The sequence below is a fragment of the Corvus brachyrhynchos genome, unplaced genomic scaffold (assembly GCF_000691975.1).
Source record: "Corvus brachyrhynchos isolate BGI_N302 unplaced genomic scaffold, ASM69197v1 scaffold27, whole genome shotgun sequence".
NCBI classification, from domain to species: Eukaryota; Metazoa; Chordata; class Aves; order Passeriformes; family Corvidae; genus Corvus; species Corvus brachyrhynchos.
This window is the reverse complement of record NW_008239139.1, coordinates 1,767,228-1,788,997: the sequence shown is the minus strand read 5'-3', so window position 1 is coordinate 1,788,997 and position 21,770 is coordinate 1,767,228. Positions and strand designations below refer to the sequence as shown.

At 40.6% G+C, this 21,770-nt stretch overlaps 1 protein-coding gene across 3 annotated transcripts in view; it reads right to left on the bottom strand.

Moving 5' to 3' along the window:
- FGD4 (FYVE, RhoGEF and PH domain containing 4) overlaps nucleotides 1-19,763 on the bottom strand; it is a 76,466-nt gene extending 56,703 nt beyond the window's left edge. Inside the window, exon 1 of one of the 3 annotated variants that reach the window (XM_017740010.1) lies at nucleotides 19,689-19,763. The gene's annotated coding sequence lies outside the window, so the exon portion shown is untranslated. Of the gene's footprint in view, nucleotides 1-9,479; nucleotides 9,675-11,190; nucleotides 11,509-19,688 lie in introns of those variants that run through there. The other 2 variants (XM_008638107.2, XM_017740009.1) reach the window with 2 other exon arrangements.
- Between the last annotated feature and the right edge of the window lie 2,007 nt (nucleotides 19,764-21,770).

The window sequence follows — 21,770 nt, the reverse complement described above, 5'->3', positions numbered from 1 at the left end:
CAAAAAAAAAAAAAAAAAAAAAAACAACAACTTTCCTCCAGTTATTTTAACACTTTGGTGCATTTTTCGTGTTGAGATAAGCAGATGCAAGCTCGGTGCGTATGGATTTGACACCTAAATGGAACACATTTTTAGCACCTTGGCCAAGATTTACAAGTTTTCTTTCTGTTTTGAGCATTTATTTTAAACTGCTGAGCTAGGAAGTTGCGTTTCCTCATCCCTGATACTCTAGCAAGTAATCCCAGGCTCCTTAAAGAAACATACAAATTTTATTCACCCAGATCTTCAATGCATCATTAAAATAAAAAATAGCATTAACTGGGTTTCATAATCAAACCAAAAGAACTCCAATGCGTAAGTTGTATTTGTATTTTGGAATTTCATCTCCAGGAGTTCAAAGCTTGCCCCGGTTGCTTGGGCTTGCACATGAAGTACCTTTATAACAGAACACCTCATCTCTCCAGAAAAGCCTTTGTTGAGAAAATAAATTTTCTGCTCAGTTTCCCACATTTGGAGCAAACCACTTTCCCCATGAGTCTGGTTTGTCCATCTGCCAGTGAGGGCTTTGCCAGCCTTTCTTCAGCCAGATCTACTCTTTCCAACCCAGGAAAACCACTGATAATGCTGATCATACAAGTACATGCCAGATTTTAAATTCAGATTGGATCAGCAATATAGCTTTCAACTTTCATACAAACAATATAGTAGGTTAGAAAACAATAAGACAAATAGCTAAAAAATAATTATTTTTAGAAGCAAGTATTCTAGATAAGCAGCTACATAAATGGTCACTGACCACTGCAAGCAAAGAGAAGAGAAGGGGTCACACAGGGAAAAGCAGGGGCCAGACAGGAGTCACTGCAGCTCTGCTACCACTCAGGAAGAAGGAATTTTACACACATGAAGGAAACCGGGGATCCTATTTCATTTCAGAAGTAGAAACATTAAAACAGGTATAAAAAAGTCACCAGTGCCCATCTTTGAAATACACATTTAACTCCTCCTTTTTTAAAAAAAGGTAATATGTTCATTGTTCCATATCTATTTGATTAGTTAGCAGATAAGGGGATTTGGAAGAGATTAAACTGCTAGAAGGGTAATATCTCATTAACCTATTACCCTGGTTTCACAAGTGTTCTACGCCCAACTTTGCTTACTCGAAAAGCAGAAACATGCAAATTGCACAAAGCAAGTATTAGTTGAAAATTCATCACCAAGAAGTGCAGCTGTGTCTTCCCTGTCACCTAAACATGCCTAGGAACTTTAAAGAAAAGTTAATTTAAAAACAAGGTTCATTTTATTAATTTTCTCTAAAAGGCAGATGAGGAGGCATGGAGAACAACTAGTTAAGTAAAACATTCTCATAAGTGTGTCATTAAAGTCATACTACCAAGATAAGAAGTTGCTGTCATTTAGTATAACCAGAATAACTACACAGATAAACACAGTATGCATTTCTCAGGCTAAACAACAGCAGCTTTTTCTCAGTACTTTCCCCATTTTGCAGACAAGGGGACTCAAACTGTGTACATAACTCATTTGAATATTCTTAATGTGATGAAGCTGAGAAGGAAGTCACATGAGTACTGTTAGGAAACCTGGAAAGCTGAACTAAATATTAAAGAGCTACATGAGCAGCATGTCCCTGTGACATACAGCCCCCAAAACCAAACTGGCTCATGTGACAGTGAATCACAGTCCAGTACTCAACATGGCTGTCTTCTGCTTCTCTCCTCCTTACTGCAGACTCACTTCAGGCACAAAGTGTTTGAAAAGGTTTGCTGAGAATGATGCATCAGAACATGATGCACAGGTTGTGTCAGTCAGTGATGGAGAGGGAGTTTTGTCCCAGCCAAAGGATCCATAACCCACCTGCACCCTGACACAGAATTCAGGAGGAGAACTTCTGAATTTCAATATGGAAACACCTCCCAACTTTCTTTTTCCATGTCAAAGATCTATAGACATCTCAATGAGTCCAAGAGGGAAAGGCCCCTTTCACAGGGCTCCCATAAATAGCTGTGGTTGACTCACACTGACCTCCCCTTTCTCTTCTCAATTACACCCCAGTACTTCAAAATCACAGCATTTGGGGCATGGACAGAAATAAAAGCATGCTTTGTTGTCATCCCCAAATAGTTCCTGAGGTGCTATGAAAAGCCCCTCTCACGAGCTGGGCAGTAGCCTGCAGAGGGGTTCAACTTAGCTCCCAGCTATTCTTAGGGAAATGGGATCAGCTACAGGACACCACACACCCGGGTCCCAAAGTGACCCTCACTTCTGTCAGACCTTCCACATGCTGTCCTTTTCGTGACTCTTGGGATAGTCTAAAATCAGTAACAAGTAATTTTGTGTGGAAGCCTGGATGGCTTAAAAAAAAATATTGAAAAAAACCCAAAGCACACAACTTATTTAATACTGCTGTCTTGTTCAACTGCATCCTTCAAGCTTTGCCCCACAGGCACGTGAGGAAGGAAGAAACAGCCATATCACAACTCAAGATTTGCAGGCATATAATGAATAAAAGGATGGGAGGAAATTCTATATTAAGGAAGTGACCTACAGAAACCAGTGATCACCAGGAAAAGGAGGGAGGAGGGGAAAGTCCACACAGAAGTGGGCTGGGCAAGAAGGAAGTTTAGGAATGGGTATTCAGGACTCCTGCAACAAGGAAAAGCAACAACAGCTTTAAAAAGATGGGTAACTGACCCTCAACAAGGTAAGAAATACTAAGGGATACTGGATCTGCAGCCCAAACAGAAATAAATCCATTTGATGAAAGGACATTTTCCCTTCCCACTTGTGAAAATCAGGAATATCTATCACTCTCCTCCCTAGCTCTCCTGGTTCACATGCAAGGAGGTGCAAGAAAAGTAATCTCAAGGTAGATGTGATGAACAATTACCATGCCATAATTGGAAAGTAAATATGAGTATTTTTCCATCCTTTTTTTCTTTTCTTCCAGCTCAGCTGTATTATATGCCCCAAAGGGAAAGCCTGTGGTTTATGATTTAGGAAGCAGAAATTACTATTTATAGTGTTATCCATTCTATTTCACTACACAGAGCTAGCAAATAGAAGAGTTAGCAAAGAGAAGACATCCTGAGACTCTGCTTTTTCTCATGGCATATTCATTGCTTTGTCCTTCCCAGGCCTTCCTCAGGCCTCCTGTCTCCCACACAGCTGCTGCCTTGTCCCCAGTGACTGCATTACCTCTGATGGTGATGTCCCTGCCTGCCACTGCACCTTCCTGCAGCCAGGACACACAGCCAGACCGGCAGAGTCAGAAGGGCATCTCTGGTACCTTGACAGCTTGAGGTCATGACGTAGCTGGTACCACAGAAACCCATATCCTCCTTTAAGGAAGGGGGAGAAAAAAGGGAGAAGGAAAAAGCCTGTGGTCTACCCTAAAATTCTTGTGCCATCCATTTTTACTCACCTTCACAGATGAAACATCATTTAACATATTTGCAGAATAGTATAGACTCATTTTGCAGTTAAGGTAGCTTTTGGTCACACACAAACACACAAAGCACACGTGCACCCCACCAAAAAAGGCTGTGACCCAGGCCAGGAAGACCACCATACAGAATTCTCCTTAGATTCAGCAGTACAGTGAAAGGCTGAATTCATAACTTTAAAATTACCCCTTCCACATTAAAAATCCAAACAACAGACTCACAAATGAAGCAGATCAGATTGCAGTGACCATGATTTCACTTCCATATAAAAATCAAATTAAGGCAGTGCTAGATACTAAAAATAAAGTACAAATTATTCTTAGTTTGAATTAATAAAACCTGCATGGGGGATTCACAACAAACAGCAGAGTGGAATGCATTAATACACTTCTGGGGTAGATAAGAGTACACAAAATATGATCAGGGAAAAAAAAAGGATTAAAAAAATAATCAGATATTCTTTATCTGACAAGAAGCAGTAGCAAATGTTTGGGTAACCCACTGCAGAAGGCATCAAACACACAAGCCCCATGGCTTACAGCATCAGTTTATAGATCACCCATGTCAGCAGATGCATTTGTGCAGCTGTATTTTACCAGATGCTGAAAGCCATGTTCACCATGAATTTGCTTAGTCTTTCCCTGGTAATCCCATTTGCATTTCTTAAACAGAATATGCAGCAGTACAGGCATTTTTAACCTGCTCCACCTTAGCTCTGACTCCATGCCTTCTGAGGAGGAGAAACTTGAAAGCACAAGACATTTCTCCTTCCACCTTGCTCTGTCCTCCCTGTCACCTTATAGAAAGTATCAGATGAGCTTTGTCCAGAACACATCAGCTCCTAAAAACCACGGAGGTGTGGAATGGTTTGCATGGGAAGGGACCTTTGGAGGCCAGGCAGTCTAGCCCTCCTCCATGGGCAAGGACATCATTCACCAGATTGGTTTTAGGACAAAAAATGTCACTATCTGTTCACAGCTATTTCCTTCAGCCTCAAATATACGTACAGCTGTAGTCTCCTTACTTTGTCCTGCTAGGGCCAATTTAATCTGGTATTTACAGGACAGTCAGCAAATTGGGCCCTTCTTTGCAGGGTTTTTTCTTCCCTGCCATTAATACATAGTGCTGATTTTTTTGTAGTCCATCCAGCCTTGTGTACCTCAAGTGTTCAGAGAAAAGTGATCACAAGGAATTCAACAAACCAAATTCATTCAAAAAAGGAAGGTAAAAATACAGACAGTGGTGACAAAGAAGAGAATGTAGAAGTGTATTTCAGCTTTTAGAGCAGTAAGGGTCAAAGATCAGAGAGAGCTGTGACTGTTTTTATATAGTGAAGTGATGCTGATAGTTAAACATAGCCTTTGAGACCACATCCACACTAATGAAACTGTAATTTCCTTTAAATTATTGCCATCCACACACCAGACCTCATCAGCCAGCCAGTAATAACTTTTCACCATTTATTTCAACACAAAAGCAATCAATAAGCTTTTCCCCACAATTCCTTTACTGCTATCTCTGAACTCTAAAAACCTGCAATCAGAGAAGATGCCAGCTATAAAACAGACACAGTCAGGTTTCATTGTTGTGTTTCTTATGGAAGGAAATTCTAGAACACCACCTGATTTTGTGATAAACAGGATTAAAGCAGTGCAAAGAAAATCTTAATCCATTAAAACATGATGAACAGACTAGAGTATCAAAGAACAGTAAGTAGATCACATCTGACTGAGAGGCTTTTCCCTCTCATCATGACTGTGTCCTGGGCATTGTTTTGAACTGAAAATGTTTAGTATCAGATTGAGGGACTATCACATTTCTGCTCACACAAGCTGAGGACACTCCATGGAAGACACACATACACAAAAAACACCTCCGCTGCCAACTGGAGTTCTGCTCCTGTGTTAAGCAGCAACTAAAAAAGCATTCTACAGTTTTCAGAATATTTCAACAGTGGGAAAATTTTGAAATATTTGAAATACTTTCAGGTAAACCAGGGAAACACTAGGAATAAGACCAGTAAAATCAATGACAAGTCTGGAAAATTTAATTCAATTGTTAGAAAGACTATCTTTTACAATCAATCAGATCAGCTTTATGAACACACACACACAAATGTTCAGTCTCTTACGGCCTAACCAGGCCACAGCTTGCAGAACAAGTGGTAATATGGGCAAAATTGGTGGGCAAGGCTCTTCATCTACAGTGCTCCAGACTAAGATTTGAAAATGAGCATTTCCCCAAAATAACAAGATGCTAGCAGACAACAGAGGGGTGCAGCATTGCTGACTTCACTGCGGGCAAGCAGAGCTCACACTGCTAACTGTGAGTATTTCATCATGTTAGATTTTAACTGTTGTGTCTCAGTTCTTAGGCAAAGCTCTTATTCCATCACTGAGCCTTTGAATTTATTTTGGCTGATAGCAGCTATCTTTAAGAGTGTTTGTAGCAGCTTCCACAGTTGAAACTGACTGACACACAGAAATCTTGACAAGCCAAGGGACTGAAACACTTGCCAGTTACATTATAGTGGGTGGCCAAGTCATAACAGCAACATAAGGCTCCAAGCAATGGCGTGAACAAGAGCTACTGAAGAGAACAGACATCAGAATTCATCCTGGAAACTGCCTTGACACACAGAGCTGCCAGAGAACTATTTCAGCTGTAGAGAAAAGTGTCACAGGATCTTTAAAGAAAGGCAACAGGTAATCTCTTATATAACCTATGAAGCCTTTTGATATTTTAGAGAGCTGAACAATACTCAACCACGCTGAACAAGTAAAATGAGCATGCATTATTTATTCTATGTCTCAATCTCAGTGTAGCTGCTAGAAGCATGGTATGGGAAGCCATAAAACTATTTTGAATCACAAGAAAGACACTTCATGCTTTCACTCATCTTCCTAAGCATCAGTGACCTCCTTAAGAAAGAGAATAAAAAAATAAAATAAATATTAGCTTGTGTCCCATTAGAAAATAGGACAGCAGTGTAGGAGAACACAAAGGATGCTGATACTGAGGAGAAGATACGATGAAGAAAAATTCCAGGTGAGAAGTTCAGGTCCTGCCCTGCAGCAATGACTCATTACAGAATCAAGTTGTTCTTTAAAGCACTATTACAATCTCTTGAGCTAATTTTCCTTCTACTACTCAAACAGCAGCTATGTTCAACACCTCTCCAGGGAATACACCACACAAGCCATGGCACTACTTAATGCCTTCAAAACAAAACCCTTGGTTGTAGAAAAGTCTGTAATTCAGGTCTTCTGCAGCCTCAATCGCCAGTTCATAAGCCATTGCTGAAAAGATTTGCATAAACCTTTGTTTCAGTCTTAGCTAACAAATTTAAAACAGATACTCAGAACTATAACCACAGCAACACCTAATTGGGTAGCTGAATGTGGATTTTGTTTCGTCTTTTGGTAAGTGTTACTACAAGTAGAAGTGGAACAGACAAGTTACAACACCGTTTAATATCAGGGTTAGCTGCAGCTACACCCTCTCCATGAAGGTAAAGTGCACCTGTGGTAGTGGAAAAACCACAGCAAAAAAATAGAGTCTGAAGAAGGCACAAGCCAGAAAATGTCTACAGATAGTCAAGAAGAGGTACACAAAAACTGCCATGAAGGTTTCTCCAAAGTCAGCAGCTGGAAAAGCAGTTCTACTTGAAAAGCACTTCTGCTAGCCATCTGCCAGGACTGGAAGGCTATTCTTCCCTCCGATTCAAAATCTGGCTGCCCTGGGTTACCATTCTTCTGAAGCACTGGAGACTGGCTTGAGCCCAGAAAGCATCATCCTGATAGCAGAATTCATTTCTCAAAGTGCCTGCTCGAGTTTTCTACTGACAGGGATCTCATGACACTGGCAATGAGTTCAACCTTTCCTGTTCATTTTCTGAAGCACAGGGTAACACTGGCTACTCATCATTTAGCAGAGTTGAAAGCTCTCTTTAATGTTTGCTTCCTATAGCCAGTAAGAGTCTGTGATTCACAGTATGCCAGAAGAAAAGCCTGCTGAGCATCTAAATGACAGGTAAGTTATATGGCTACCTGTGACTGAGGCTGGCAGTGGGGAAATCCCATACAAAAACCCCTCAGGACCAAATGGCTCCTTCCAGTCCTGATCTCCACATTCCCAAATGCACTCAAGGACTTACTTTGCTGAGATATTCATCAAAAAGTAAACAATTCCCATGGCTCTTATAAGTCCAAGTAGTATTTTTATACTTAAAATGAGCAGCTAATTATATGGTAAGAGCAACTGGATGAACTGCGGGGGGAAAAAAAAGGAATAATTCCACTTCAAGATATTCTGTTGCTGGCATGCAGTCATTTCTTCCCATCCTGTTCTTCTTCCAACTTTGAATAACAATTACCTGGGAGGAATATTTTCTGAAACTATTTGCAGAACAGCTCTGAGTCTTCAGGTCCTTCAATTAGACACCTTAACAAGGTGGAACCTCAAGAAAGGACAAAAGTACTTCTGGACTAAATGCAAGCCCCTCAGGAAAAGACAAAAAAACCCTACCACAATTCACAGACATGTAATTCATCTGCCAGTCTTTCCCATTTAGTTACTCATCATCTCACTGCACAGGTTTAGGATGGTGATCTGCTTTAGAACAAATTCAACCAATTTGATGTTTTCTAAAATCTGGTACAGCGCTTTCCAGCATCGTGGGGAAAAAAAGTGTTAATGCCTGCATTTTGACCCCACCCATACAAAGCATAAGAGGCACCAGCAAGTTTACATTACTAAGGCCCAGCAAACAGACCAACAGCAGCAGTGCCTGTGTCAGCAGGTTTATCCTCCCACATCCAGCGTCTGGAGAACTCCATTATTCCATGGGACTTGCAAAGAGAACAGTTTGTAAACAGGCACCAGGACTTTCCAAAACAGCTGGCCTTTCAGAGGGAGCTGCAGGCTTTAACCTTGAAACAGCCGTGCTGCTGTAAGGAGACAATGAGGAGCCTGGGCTTTTTTGGGTTTTTTGTTTTAATGTTCACCATACCCCAGTAAACAGCAAAAACGAAGTGTATTGAAAACTAAGCGTGTTTAAAACCTCCACCAGGCAGCAGCCCGGACACAATGTATAAATAAATGCAAGTCATGTCAAACAGCATTCCACAGTCATGTGTCAAGAGAAAAGCAGAAAGACTTGTCTGTTTGAAGAAAACAATTGTGATCGTTTATGCTCAAACCACTTTCTTATATATTGACTCAGGATTTTACCATTTAATGGCACATTTCCTGAAAGCTTAGTGAGTACAGACACTATAAACAAGATTATTATGACCCCATTATATACTAGGTTTTATTTCTAGACACTATTTAGTTGAGAGTTCATTCAAAATGCCCTTTTATTGGGAGATAATGTACCTAAGTTTAGCTTACCCCCTTAAAATAACCCAAATTAAATCGCTACTCAGGATGACCCATCATCTCTGCTGGCCCCCAAAGCCCATATTTTAGAATAAATCTCCTGGAAGAGATCATGTAGCAGATTACACTGGCAATCATTTGTTTGCATTAAGCATAAACATCAGAGCCACTTGTAATGATCGACCAAAGATTTAAAAAAAAAAAAAAGCCTTTTAAAAAAAAAAATCATTAGTTACCAACAGACATTTAACAGTTCCTCTCTTACATGGAAATGGGATGTCTACCATGAAAGGCCAGATGCTCAAATGGATTAAACAGTGTCTAGCCTTTAAATCCTGTATCGACAAATCAACACTGACCTAGTGACCTAAAGTAAAATTTAATAATTAAAAAGTATCCAGCAGACACATATAGACCAATCAAGAGAGAAATTCAAAAAATTTCTTAGCTTGAGACTGTTTGGATGTTTACATGGTGCTCATCAGAGAATATAAGAGCTGGAGAGTGCAGAATATAAAGTCCCCTATTTATCCTTGACACATGTTTAGCAGAGGCAGTGGGAAAGCAGGCTCCTCAGCACAGCCCCAGTTAGCAATCAGGAGAAATCACCTCCGGAAAGGGTACACAAGCCATTACCTTCCTGCCCACAGGACTGCTGCTCTCCGTGAAGACTTGCCAACGAGACAATAATTCACACGCGGTGACAGTGAATCCTGTGTGCCTTCCTCGAAGCAGAGCAGGGAGCAGAAACACATCCCACAGCAGCATAACCTTGGGAGGGCTGCCCTTCACTCCCGGCAGGCCCACGATAACACCTGAAGGGTGAAAGTCTAATCTCTTGCCAAGCACCAAAGCCAATCTGCCCCTTTCCTTCTGACAATGCAATTACAGACCTGTGAGACTCGCACGTGGGAACAAGTCCACTGCAGCCCATTAAGAGCAAGTTTTGCATAAATCACCAACTTCAAAGGCAATGCAATATTTAAATTCTGGGGAAGGAAGGGAATTTTTAAAAGGTTTTTTTTTTTAATTACAAGTTGATGCAGCTTCCTTTAAGAGTGCTTGCCCAGTTCCACCAACATGAGAGTGTTACATGCTGTCTGAAAGGACTTCAGGCACATATACCAGCCTCCCACAAGCACAAGAAAAGCTCATTCACCACAAACAGTTAAAGTACTCAAAGAAATAAAAACCCTCTCAACCTCCCACACACACTTTTGTTAGGCACCAAGACTTGAAAAGCATCTTGTAGGTTAAAAATTTATCTTAGTCAAATATGTTGTAATCATGACTTATTAACTCTATCAGTAACTTTCCATCCAGACTCCAATGCACTGACATTTTCAGTGGATAAAAGCAGAGGACAGAGAGGTTGAATTAGCACTGACACAATTAAAAGCCTCTAGTAGTGTTCTCCCCTGCACCAAATAAAAATGGCAGTTCTGGCAAGAGGAATGCAGCTTAAGACCTTTATTTGAAAAGGGAAAGCCCATATGCCACTAAGAACATCTGCTGAAGTAACATTCTGCATTTTTGGGGTGCAAAATTTTAATGTCCCTCGTTTAAGTCAGCAATCTGAATTGCACTAAAATGTTCACCATGCATATATTTTGAAAAAATTTAATACTCCTAGCTCCTACAACACAGCAAAAAAAGTATTTTGTAGGACAAGAAAACCTTACAAGGATATACCTCTAATTTTATTTTCCCCTTTAAATGAAAACAGAGAATCCTGAAAATCAAAACAGAGAATCCTGAAAACTCATGTTAAGTCTCTGTACAATTAAGCTCTATAGAGAAATAGTCCAAAATGTTTGGTCAGTTGGTGAGTTAGAAAGAGGGACAGAGGGTGGGAACGAGGAGTGGAAAGCCTGCTCCTGCATTCTGCCTCCCTTACGCTGCTTCCTCTGGGCAAACTGCATAAAACACCCTAAACATCCATTGTATCAGCAGCTCTGCTCGAACATTTCCCTCTCGTCTCACCCTTCGTGCCAGTACGAAAACCAAACACGTTTCACATCCAAAAAGAAATCACTCAGACAAAAAGCAATCAGCGTGAAAAGACATGTAAATCAAACAGATCTGGCAGCAAACAGCACTTCATAAGGACAAGAGATATGAATTGCTCCATTTGTGTCAGTTCTGCCAGTTATTGTTCTGACTTACTACTTTAACTACCCCAGATTAAACTGCTTGAACTGCAACAGACAAACAAAGATCCTTAAAATACAATCCCCCCACACCCTCCCAACAATAAGCATTATTTCCGTGGTGCTGCCATCCTCAAATCTTAAAGCCACTACATCAATTAAAAATTACCTACATACAAAATGCATTTAGCACCGACCTTGCAAAAAGCTTGCTCCTCTTGGCTAGAAATCATTAACAGTTTTGGTAAAATCCTTTTATGTGCTCCTCCAGCTAGCTAATTCCAGCCTTCCATTAACGCACTCCATTGCAGATAATTGCCGACAGCACACGCTCCCCTGCTTTTGCTGGTTCCCAACCCAGCGAGGATAATCACATTCCAGCAGGGAGTGAACAGATGGCAGCCTCCATGGTAACCAGTCCTCCCCAGCTAGTGGTAGCACTGGGAGACTCCCGGGGACCGGGGCAACAAGCGCTCTTTGTGCTCCAGCCTCGCAAAGCCTGAGCGCAGGCACAGCCGGCTCTAGGGCTGACTGGGCATGCCTGGCAGGTGACCTGCCTTCGCAGGCAGGCACGACACCTGAACAAAAGCTGTGACCAGGTTTAACCTTGACTCTGCCTGCTCCCCGCGGTGTGCGGGGAGTAAAGGGGGTAAAACACCCACTGAGATGGAGGTGAAGCTAAGCGGGAGTGCTATTTGCTATTAAAACAGAGCGCTCAGAGAAATTAGCTGGGATCTGTTTTTCCCCTGACCAAATGATTTTCTTTAGGCAGGCTTATTTCCCCTGAATGGGTTTGATTTCAGCACGATGGAAACATTTGCTGCCTGATCTCTATCTCCCGGACTTTGAAATTGCTCCCCTGAAGATACCGTAATCTATTGCTCAACACGAACTGCACAGACCCTCTGTTTTGGTCTCAGGGCTGCTGTCAGGCTTATCTCCTCTGCATCTGCCGAGATCAATGCTGATTCAGCAGCAGGCAAAACTGCCCTGTCTCTCTGCTGCACTGCCAGGAGAGGCGTGTCTGGAAAAGCCTTTTTTTTAATATATCAAAGGTGTGCCTGAAACCTCTGCTCTCACCGGGCCAGACCCTGCACAGCTCCACACGTACAGCAAAGGTGTGTGCACCAGCTCAGAGAATTCCCACTGATGCTGTCTGCAGGGAAAAGGGAAGTGGCTTTTCACATCCAACTGATAACGATCTTCTCTGCAAAATAAAAGGGCTTTAAAAGAACATATTAAGGCTTTAAATACTGATGAGTTGCACAGTCTCAAAGTATTTATGGTTTGGAATACTGAATATACAATAGCCTTGACTCACTCAAACTTTCTCTCCCTCACTGTCAAAACCACTCAGCACTTATGACTAATGGCGTGTCAAAAAACCTGTGGGTAATTTTACTTAAAGCTGAGCCAAATTTGGACCTCAGGTTCCTGCATGCTAACTAATAGCAAACTATTCTTTTGAGGAAGGGAAAATGGTTTCCTTTCTCCTTTAATGGCACTTTTAATTTTCTAGCTGGTCCTGCAGAACAGCTTTTTGTTCCTTTAAAAGACTGAAAAACCCTGAGCTGGACCCCACCATCACAAAAACACGTCTTCTTCTGCAAGTGGTTTCAGGCACGGAGCTCTTTTGTCTCTCCTCCCACCCAAATTTTCAGTTTTCCTTGTCCTCACTGCACAAGGATGTTTATTTTGTTTCGCAGCAAGCCCAATGAAGTCCACATTGGTAAGAGACACCACTATTAAACTGCTGGTGCATTACCATTGGAAGCCTTTCCATCCCTGCTGACAGTACAAGAGTATCTGTAATCCACACCAAAGTCCCCACCACAGAAAGCTGACCCAGAAAGAGGACCCAGATTTCAGAAGGAACTCACAGAGCTCACAAGGGCACTGTGGATACTGGTGACAGGCGTAGGACCAAGCCCAGGTCTGCCAACTTGCCCTCCAGGACTAGTAGATCATTCTGACTCATGCTGCTAATTTCAATCCATTTTCTTCCTCTAAGTAAGTAATCTTTACATCATCAAAAAATTCTTAAGCTTATATGGACACCAAACCTAATTATCCATCAGCAACAACAGTAAAATAAAGTCAGGAAGACTTTAAGATATTTTCAAATATCTTATTTGACTTGCCAATTGTTAATAATAAAAAGTTTTCAGCATTAAAGAGTCATGGAAGGCACCAGTAGCATTTCCTTTTTCCTCTTAAAAATAAAGACTGTGACTCAGAAATTAGTTTTGATGTATTTATAGATTTTTATGTGTTTATGCATTTCCAGGGTTAAAAAATGGAGCAATTACACTTCTTAGCAAATTGACTTCCAAATTATAGGGATTCAACTTCAGTTTCAGTCTTTTTTTCATCATGAAAGGGACACCTCCTACAAAACAACTTTCTAGATTTATGTTAATTCTAACTTTGTATTTAAAAATTAAGTTGTTTACTGAAATATTATAAGCAATCTTGGTATTGGAAAACCTGTTCCATGCACCATAAAAACCCTTAGACCATCTGTTCTTGAACAAGAACTAGCTGTACTCATTATAGGAGGATTGCTAGCAGAATGAAGGGCAACAGCAGTCAGAATCCATTTCAGCTTCTTACTTGGAATTTCTTTCATTATTAGGTCTGATTTTACACAGATACAATGGAAAAAAAAATAAATTACATGGAGCAGCCATCACACAAAGGAAGGGACAATGTGACACACAACAGTCTTTGGCAGAAGCAGTAGGTACCATATATGGAGCAACACTAAAAAAATTATCCTCCGTACATATGACAAAAGTTTTATTCAAACTACTTGAAAAGGACAGAGGAAAACAGCACATTCAAAATGATTTTGAGGAGGAGTGGACAAAGAAAAGAAAATTTAGTCATCTCCCCTTCTCGTTTGGCTAAGAGAGAGCTGGAAGTTTAGGAATAAACTGGTTTTAGCTGGAAGATATGAATGAAAAATAAAGAACATATAAACATCCTGTGTCCTGAATTGATTTCATTGAAAGGACTGTCTTTCACAACAATGACACCATGTGCTTCAGCTTCTCCAGTCCCAGCTGCTATCTGATAGACCAAGATTTTGGCATTTTATTCAGGTTGATGAAGTCTGAAACTGGGTTTTAGAAATGTATGTTTTTCAAATTGGGTAAGGGAGAGGTCTTTTTGGTAATGACCACTTAAAAATCTATTCAGCCAAACCAAGTTATGTGAGATCAGAATGAGGCATACAGACAGCAGTTAGTCACCATTGTCTGCATAAGATTTGAAAGCTGCAACTAAAACCAACTAAGTGACATGTCAGGCCTCAGACATGAATGTTTTCAAGTTGTTGCCCATTTGTCATACCATTTTTTAGAGTTCTACTAAAACAGGCTTGTAATTCCTGACAGTTGCAACGTTTACTGCCAGACAAAGTAAAACAATAGAACATTGATCTGCTCTCTATGATAGTGTCACCTTTGTTTCTACAGAGAAATCAACTTCAGTACAAATACAGACTCATAGAATTGTTTAGGGTGGAAAAGACCTCCAAGAGCATGGAGTTCAGCTGTTAACCCAGCATCACTGTATTCAACACAAAACTATGTCCCCAAGTGTCACATCCATTGTTCAAAAGCTTTTTTTGAACACTTCCAGTGATGCTGATTCCAGAACTCCCCTGTTCCAATGCTTGATAACCCTTTCAGTGAAGAATTTTTTCCTAATATCCAATTTAAACCGCCCCTGGTGCAAACTGAAGCCATTTCCTCTTGTCCAGTCACTTGTTACCGGGGAGAAGATCCCAACTCCCACCTTGCTACACCCTCCTTTCAGGGAGTTGTAGAGAGCAATAAGGTGTCCCCTGAGCCTCCTTTTCTCCAGGCTAAACAGCCCCAGCTCCCTCAGCTGCTCCTCATAGGACTTGTGCTCCAGACCCTTTACCAGCTCCACTGTCCTTCTCTGGACACACTCCAGCTCCTCAATGTCTTTCTTATAGTTGAGAGGCCCCAAACTGAGCATGGGATTCGAGGTGCAGCCTTACCAGTGCCAAACACAGGGGGACAAAATGGTCATGTATTCCTTAGCTCCAAACCATCTAGTACTGAAGAAGTTCACCTTAAGGGAAGCAGGACGTCTACATTTTTAAGAATTACATATATTTTTTTTTTCTTTTAAGCAAGTATAAAGGCTGAAATTTGCAAAATTCCCTCTTACTTTCCCAAAATCCCAAGATTTAGCATTTTTTGTGATAAGCGCAGAAGGGCCAAGGCTTCCACACTTCCACTGCCTCTTCTGCCTTACCTCAACTGGTTGTTTTCCTAAAAACCATGGTGCTTTGCAGAAGGAAAGCAATGAATTGAGCCCTGCAGACAGCAAATGATTCCTCAGCAGTAGCTGAGGAGACCTCAGGCCTGGCAAGCTGCACTCCCGTTACTTCCCCAGCGATTTCAGGCCTCACAGTTTCACACCGGCACGTGCTCCTCAGTGTCACAAGAAACAAGACTATGGCATTTATTTTTCTTTCACAGGGTGTCCTGAGAGGAGATGTGTGCTGGGCATGGAAGAAAGGGCAGCTGTTTTGCTTTTGTTCTTACAGGCAGTCTTTGATTCACATGATGTCAGCGTTTCAAGTGATGAACCTTTCCCTTCCAAACTGCTACTGTTTACAGAAGGGGGATTTGCAGCAGGGAGATGAGCTCTCTCCTTCTCACCAGCTCAATGACACTGTCTCCATCCACTGCAGCAATCCTTCTTCCAATGTTACAACAGCTGTTCCTGTGGACATTTATTTTTGGCAACTATCATTAAAGGACAACAAAGAAACACGGATAGAAGTTGTACTAGGCCATCTTAGTGACCTGCTTGGTGCACAGGCCTGAAAGTTACCCTTCCTTCATAGGCAGTCCTCCAGAATAACTTTCAAGTTATGAAAATGAATGCCTTACAGAAATGTAAGAAACAAGACATTTACTGTTATTTCTCCAAAGATAGTTATTTTCAGATGAGGCACAGCACCAGCCCAATACACTGGAACACATTCCAGAAACCAGAATTGCTTTAGTTTCCGAGCAGTTTATGGCTCCTCTCCCACTGAGCTGTATCAATAGTGCCTTCCAGTTAGTAATGCCTGTAGCAAAGACATCATTTCATCATAAAGCCAATACTAAAGCATGTCTAGAGTTATCCAGGCACATTGATAAATATAATGTTCAAGTATTATGGAAAGAAAATGATGTAAAATCTAATTTCAAGAAAATCCACCCATCCAAAGGCTCTAGATTTGAGCCCCTTCCTCTAGTAAAGAAAATACTCTTGGAAACGTCTGATAATAAAGACACAGCTAATTAACAGAATTTTATATTGTAAACACAGAATTATTTTTATGTCAGCAGCAAAATGTAGTGCACAGAAGGATTACTTAGGAGAATCTGTGATTGCACAGGCTCCCTGAAGAGCACACTGCAGCTCAGGCCTTGCACATCCGAGGCATGAGAGAGCTCACACTGATGGTACCTACCCAGTAGCAAGAGGGATGGATTTGGTTTCGCAAGTTGTGCATGAACAGAGAGAAATGGAAAGCCAACATCAAGAGGCTTGCCTCACAACAACAGAATAAGCTGTCCCACTAATGCATTCAATCAAGAAAAAAAAAAAAAAAGCAAGAGGGATGACAAAAGTAGAGCAGATTTCAGCTGAAAACTCAGTGTGTCAAGGTAGGACAATTCAGTTCACTGTCTGGAAGCACTCAACAATAGGGCACAGCAACCACCAGACATGCCTGATTATTTCTGCAATCTCACAGAGTGTTTCCATGGAAAAGCAGCAGCCTCCTAGGTTTGACATTCAGCGTCTGACAGCTGAGCCAGCCAAAGCTCAGACTCACAAGGCTCAAAGAGATCACAGACAGCTCTTTGGACGTGGTTCTGAGCAATGCAAGAGTAAATCCAGCTCTGGGGAAGAGCCCAACCCCAGGGGTTCTGTGCTGTGCTTTTTATTTACCAGTTAAGTTCCCAGTGAAAGCAGAACAGACATCAGAGCAGCACATGGGTGGGAACTGTGGCCATGGGGCTTTCCTTTCTCCTTAGGCTTCACTAATGAGTTCCGAAAAGTCTGTATAGGAACTGAAGGACTGCTCTTGGGCAGAACTGGCAAAACAAAGATAGAAATGCTATCTCTGGGAGAAGAATGGCCTGTACATTCCCTCCTCTATAAATTATCCCACAGTAAAGACCAACAACAGTAGGAGAGTAAGGAAACGCAGAGAAACCGATGCTACCACAATGAAGTAACTCACGACATTACAGTATTCAGTGTGCTTGTCTCCTCTGTGCAGATACAGGAAGCTCTCTTACTTCATCAATCAAACTTGCAAAGACAAAAGGTTGTTATAACTCCAGAACTTGAAGTTAGGCTTTGCAGAGGTAATCTGAGGTACAGCAGGAGCAGTGCTATTTGAGCAGTACTATTACATCAGCATTCTCATGCTTTAGCCCACTGCAGGTGGATAACTTATTAGTGGCAAAGAATGCAGAAAAAATTCTTAAAATGCATTTAGCAGATCCACTCATATAACACACATTGCTTTGATTTAAATTCCTCTCCAAACTCATCAAGCACCGCTTTGCCAGAGGTTTCAGAGTTCTGGAGACATCTGTGCCAGATCCAACACAAACAAGCACTTTTCTGGGCAGTCGGTACCAGTTTTCAGAACAACACATTCATTTTACAATACACCTTGCTTTTCTCTAGCCAGAAGGTCAGCAGAGCAGGAAGCCATCTAAAGAAACCTCATTTTGGAGAGTATTTGATAAGGCAAACCTGGAGCATGCTCCTTCCATGTCCACAGCTGACAGCTCTACTGACAAGAGGAAGGAAAAGCAGCATCACGGGATTTGCTGGTAGCTGACAAGACTACACCAACAAAACTTCAAAATTCCACCTACCTCCCATGCTAGCTCACACAAGAGAGTTAGCTTTTTCACAACCCAAATTTACAGGGCCACTTAAGCCAACAGTAGCCATGTGTTCCACTGGAGCCACCCAAAATACTCCTGGGTTTTATTTTTATTTATATCTCAATGGCTCAGAGAGTTCTTTGCAGTCTACCTCCTCCCACAAGAATAAGCAACCAGTTTCACATCTGGGGGGATGGTGGGGAGGGTGGGGAGAAAGAAAAAAAGGAAAAAGAGGTTTTGCCAGAAACTGTTTAGAAAATTCTGATGAATACTGGGGGTCTTGGTCCCAGTTAGGGCTTCCAGGTGGACTCATGACAGACATATGGCACTAGAGGCATACAGCAGGTTATTATCTCTATTTCAGATTATTTTCAGTAACAGTAATCAGCCTAGTACAGCCTATTGCTGTACAATATTACTGGCAGCAAGCACCTCGTGAAGGCTTGTATTATTACTGCTACTAACATATAATGCAAAAAAGGGGGATCTTGCAAGAATTTTATTATTTTGCTACAAGGAAACAGAAAAGAATATTAGCACGTGAGTCACTGCAGTACCTTGAAAGGCCTCGGCTTTCCATAGCTTGCCTTTAATTGCACTTACTACACCTAAGGATAAGGGAAAAAAAATAAAACAGCATAAATCAAGACATACCTACAAAGAAAGACTCCACACATTCTGAGAAATGAGCAAGACTGACACATGTGCACCAAACAGAACTAATAAACTGATCTTGCTCACTAAAAAAAAAATCCAGAGACACTTTTGAAGTTTTGATTGTCTTTGCACTGGTGAGAAAAATGAGTCAAAAGAATGCAGTACCAACAGGGATGGATACTTAACTGCATTTCAGTATTCCTCAAGGAATACAATATAGTGCAAATTTGTACATATAGTGTATATATGCACTGCAATGAAATATTTTCCATCCAGTCTGCCTGTACTTTCATTTTAAACAGCTAGGATATATTTTGTATTTTGATGTATATAAATATATCTATAAATACATGTTTATATATTTAAACAGCACTCTAGTAAATGTAAGTATTACCTAAACCTTGCTTTCAGGCAAACAAAACTTTTGGCAATGCACTGCAAGGTAATGATGGGGGGTGGCCATAGTGACACTCACCCCTTGTCTCCATCCATAATTTCAAAGATCATCACTATTCTCAGACTGCATGTGACAGAAAAATAGGAAGGAAAGGTCAGGAAAGCGTCAGAAACTAAGTTCAAATTCGAAGACAAGTCCATGGTGTGCAATGACAAAGGTCACAAGCCTCTATTTGTCTTTGTAGGGGTAACTGCCTTGAATCAACACATTATTGTTCTGCTTCTGCTGCTGCTTATCCAAGCCGTGAGAATTCGGTTTAGTGCAACTGCCCTTGGACATTGGCAGATGATTTGGTCCTCAACAACAGCAAGAAACAACCTTTCTTTTTGATATCAGCAAAAAAATGAGATCTAGACCATAGATCCACTCCTGCCCAGAAAAGTTTGGTCACAGGCTATCAGAGAATTATTGGCCTCCTGCTGATTTCTAATTCTTTAAGAGAGATCTATACACGTATCAGCTACAGGCTAGGATGAGAAAAACTATGCAGATCTTGATTTTCAAATATTTCTGAGACTCTCCCAGAGAATATATATTTACTTAAAAACCAGTAAACTATTAAAGGAAAATTTAACCCCCCCCCCAAAAAAAAACCCAAACAAAAACCCAAAAAACCACAAAAACAAAAGACACTTACTTACAGCTACCCATGCCTTATATAGGAATGCCAGTGCCACAAGCAGAAATCCTTACATTCCAGTGATTTTGTGCAAGTAAGCCTAGTTATCTAGGAGGCAATCCTTAAACTGGACAAAGAATGAGCATTATCAACTCTTTCTATGTAAAAGGAAGTTCTGAATTTCATAACTTAGTGACATAGCTCAGGAAATAAGCAACGAAAAGTATTTCAACACATACTAACAGCAGATTGTGTGAGTGGGCACCTATGTCAAAGGAAATGTATCTTTAAAATATTTCTTTAAAAGGAAAAAAAATCCTTACACATCAGGATTTGCTTGTCTCAGCACCGTCAAGAATAGCTATTTTCTATTTCACATTATGGAAGCTATATTCTTGTCTCACCTTTAAGGCCTTCTAGGAACCCTCACTCCTTAAGAAAATAATGAGCAGCTCTGGCAATGCAGAATGTCTGTCACTCAGTGCAGAAGAGCAGTCCTGTATTTTAGTTTGTGAAGAACTAGAAACACATGAATAAATTCACAGAAAGGCTTTCTATAAGTTACTTCCACTTGTAGCCTCACTATTTTTTCACAGTAATAAACTGTCTAGTAGTGAGTTACTATTTTCCTGCAGCAGGAAACTTGTAAACAAGACAGGTCATGTAATTTGTTCCTCCATTTTTGCTTCTCATCCTTTTGCTTTTTATACCCAACTTCAGCAGCAGGCCTCCAACCCTTCTACTGCTACATATTTGCACCATGCAAAATTCAGCACAGAAACAAGCATGCCCTGACTGCCAAAAGCTCCTGACTCTTTTCTGCATTGACTGTAATATTATTGAAATGCTACTAGAGAATTTTCAGGCAGAATAAAAAGACTTGACAACTTCCACCACGCTTCAATAAAAGCAAACAAACTCTTAGATAAAATCCCATAGCACTAGGTATGGATGATGCCAGCAGCTTTCTAGACAGCTGGACACTCACCTGTCTCACCAGCCACTCCATGCAGCTTCTGTAGAAGTCCATTCCTCTAAATGATATGTTTTACAACAGGAGGAACCAAGAGTTCTAACAAAAAGGGGAGTATGTGTCTACTGTACTACTGCTTCATTAAATGTGAGAACTCATACATCAGAAAATTGATATTTAATGATCAATAAGAGTTCTGTAAATACACAAACAGAAGACATAACAGGAGACTACATAGTCCAACACCCAGCCCTGAACCATAATTGGCATATCTAATCCATCCTGGGAAGATAAATATGAGAAAACTACATCATCAAAAGCATACATTATACCTAACTCAGCTTAATAGAAGAGAAAGAAGAATACAGCTCTTTTTAATGGTTCTTCAGGAGAAAGCTACCTGATGCTATAATGTGTAAATCAACCACTCTCTCATTTTCTCCTAAATACCAGCAGGGCAAAGATCCTCAGCATTCCCATGAAAAAATGGAGTTTAAACATCATCATCTCTCAATACTGTCTCTTATTTCACCCAGAAACCCTTCTGACCCTTTCCTTCAAGCTCTAAATCTATAATTTGAAAGCTCAGTATGAATTATAATGATCTTTTCGGTCATATTACTTCTAGCAACCTCCTGCAACCTTAACAGCAGAAACATTAAATTTCCACACTCTTTCTTCTTGAAATTTCAGGTTGTAGAATAAAGTAATAGCTGAACAGAAATTAATGAAAGAAAAATTGTGGTTTTCACTTTGCAGAGTTACCTTTGACTTCAGCACTATAACCATTAGGAGTGACTGCTGTCATCAACAGGAAAACACCTGCATCCAATAGTCTGCAAAGAGCACGTACTCATCTGGACTACCAAATACTTAGAATTCAGTAATATCATATCATATATTACATTGTCATTTATTTAAACTTATGTTATTTTATTTAAACTTCCATTAAGCTTTTTATGACAAGTGATTAAGGTTACATTGTAAAACAGGTAAATTTTTTTTTTTTTGGCTCTTGAAATAGTCTGTTTCCATTGCTTCAGTAAATTGTAATCTAATATCTAATTTTAAGGCAATCCTACACTATCATGGGACACAATATAGTAAAATCTGTAGTCTAAAAGGTT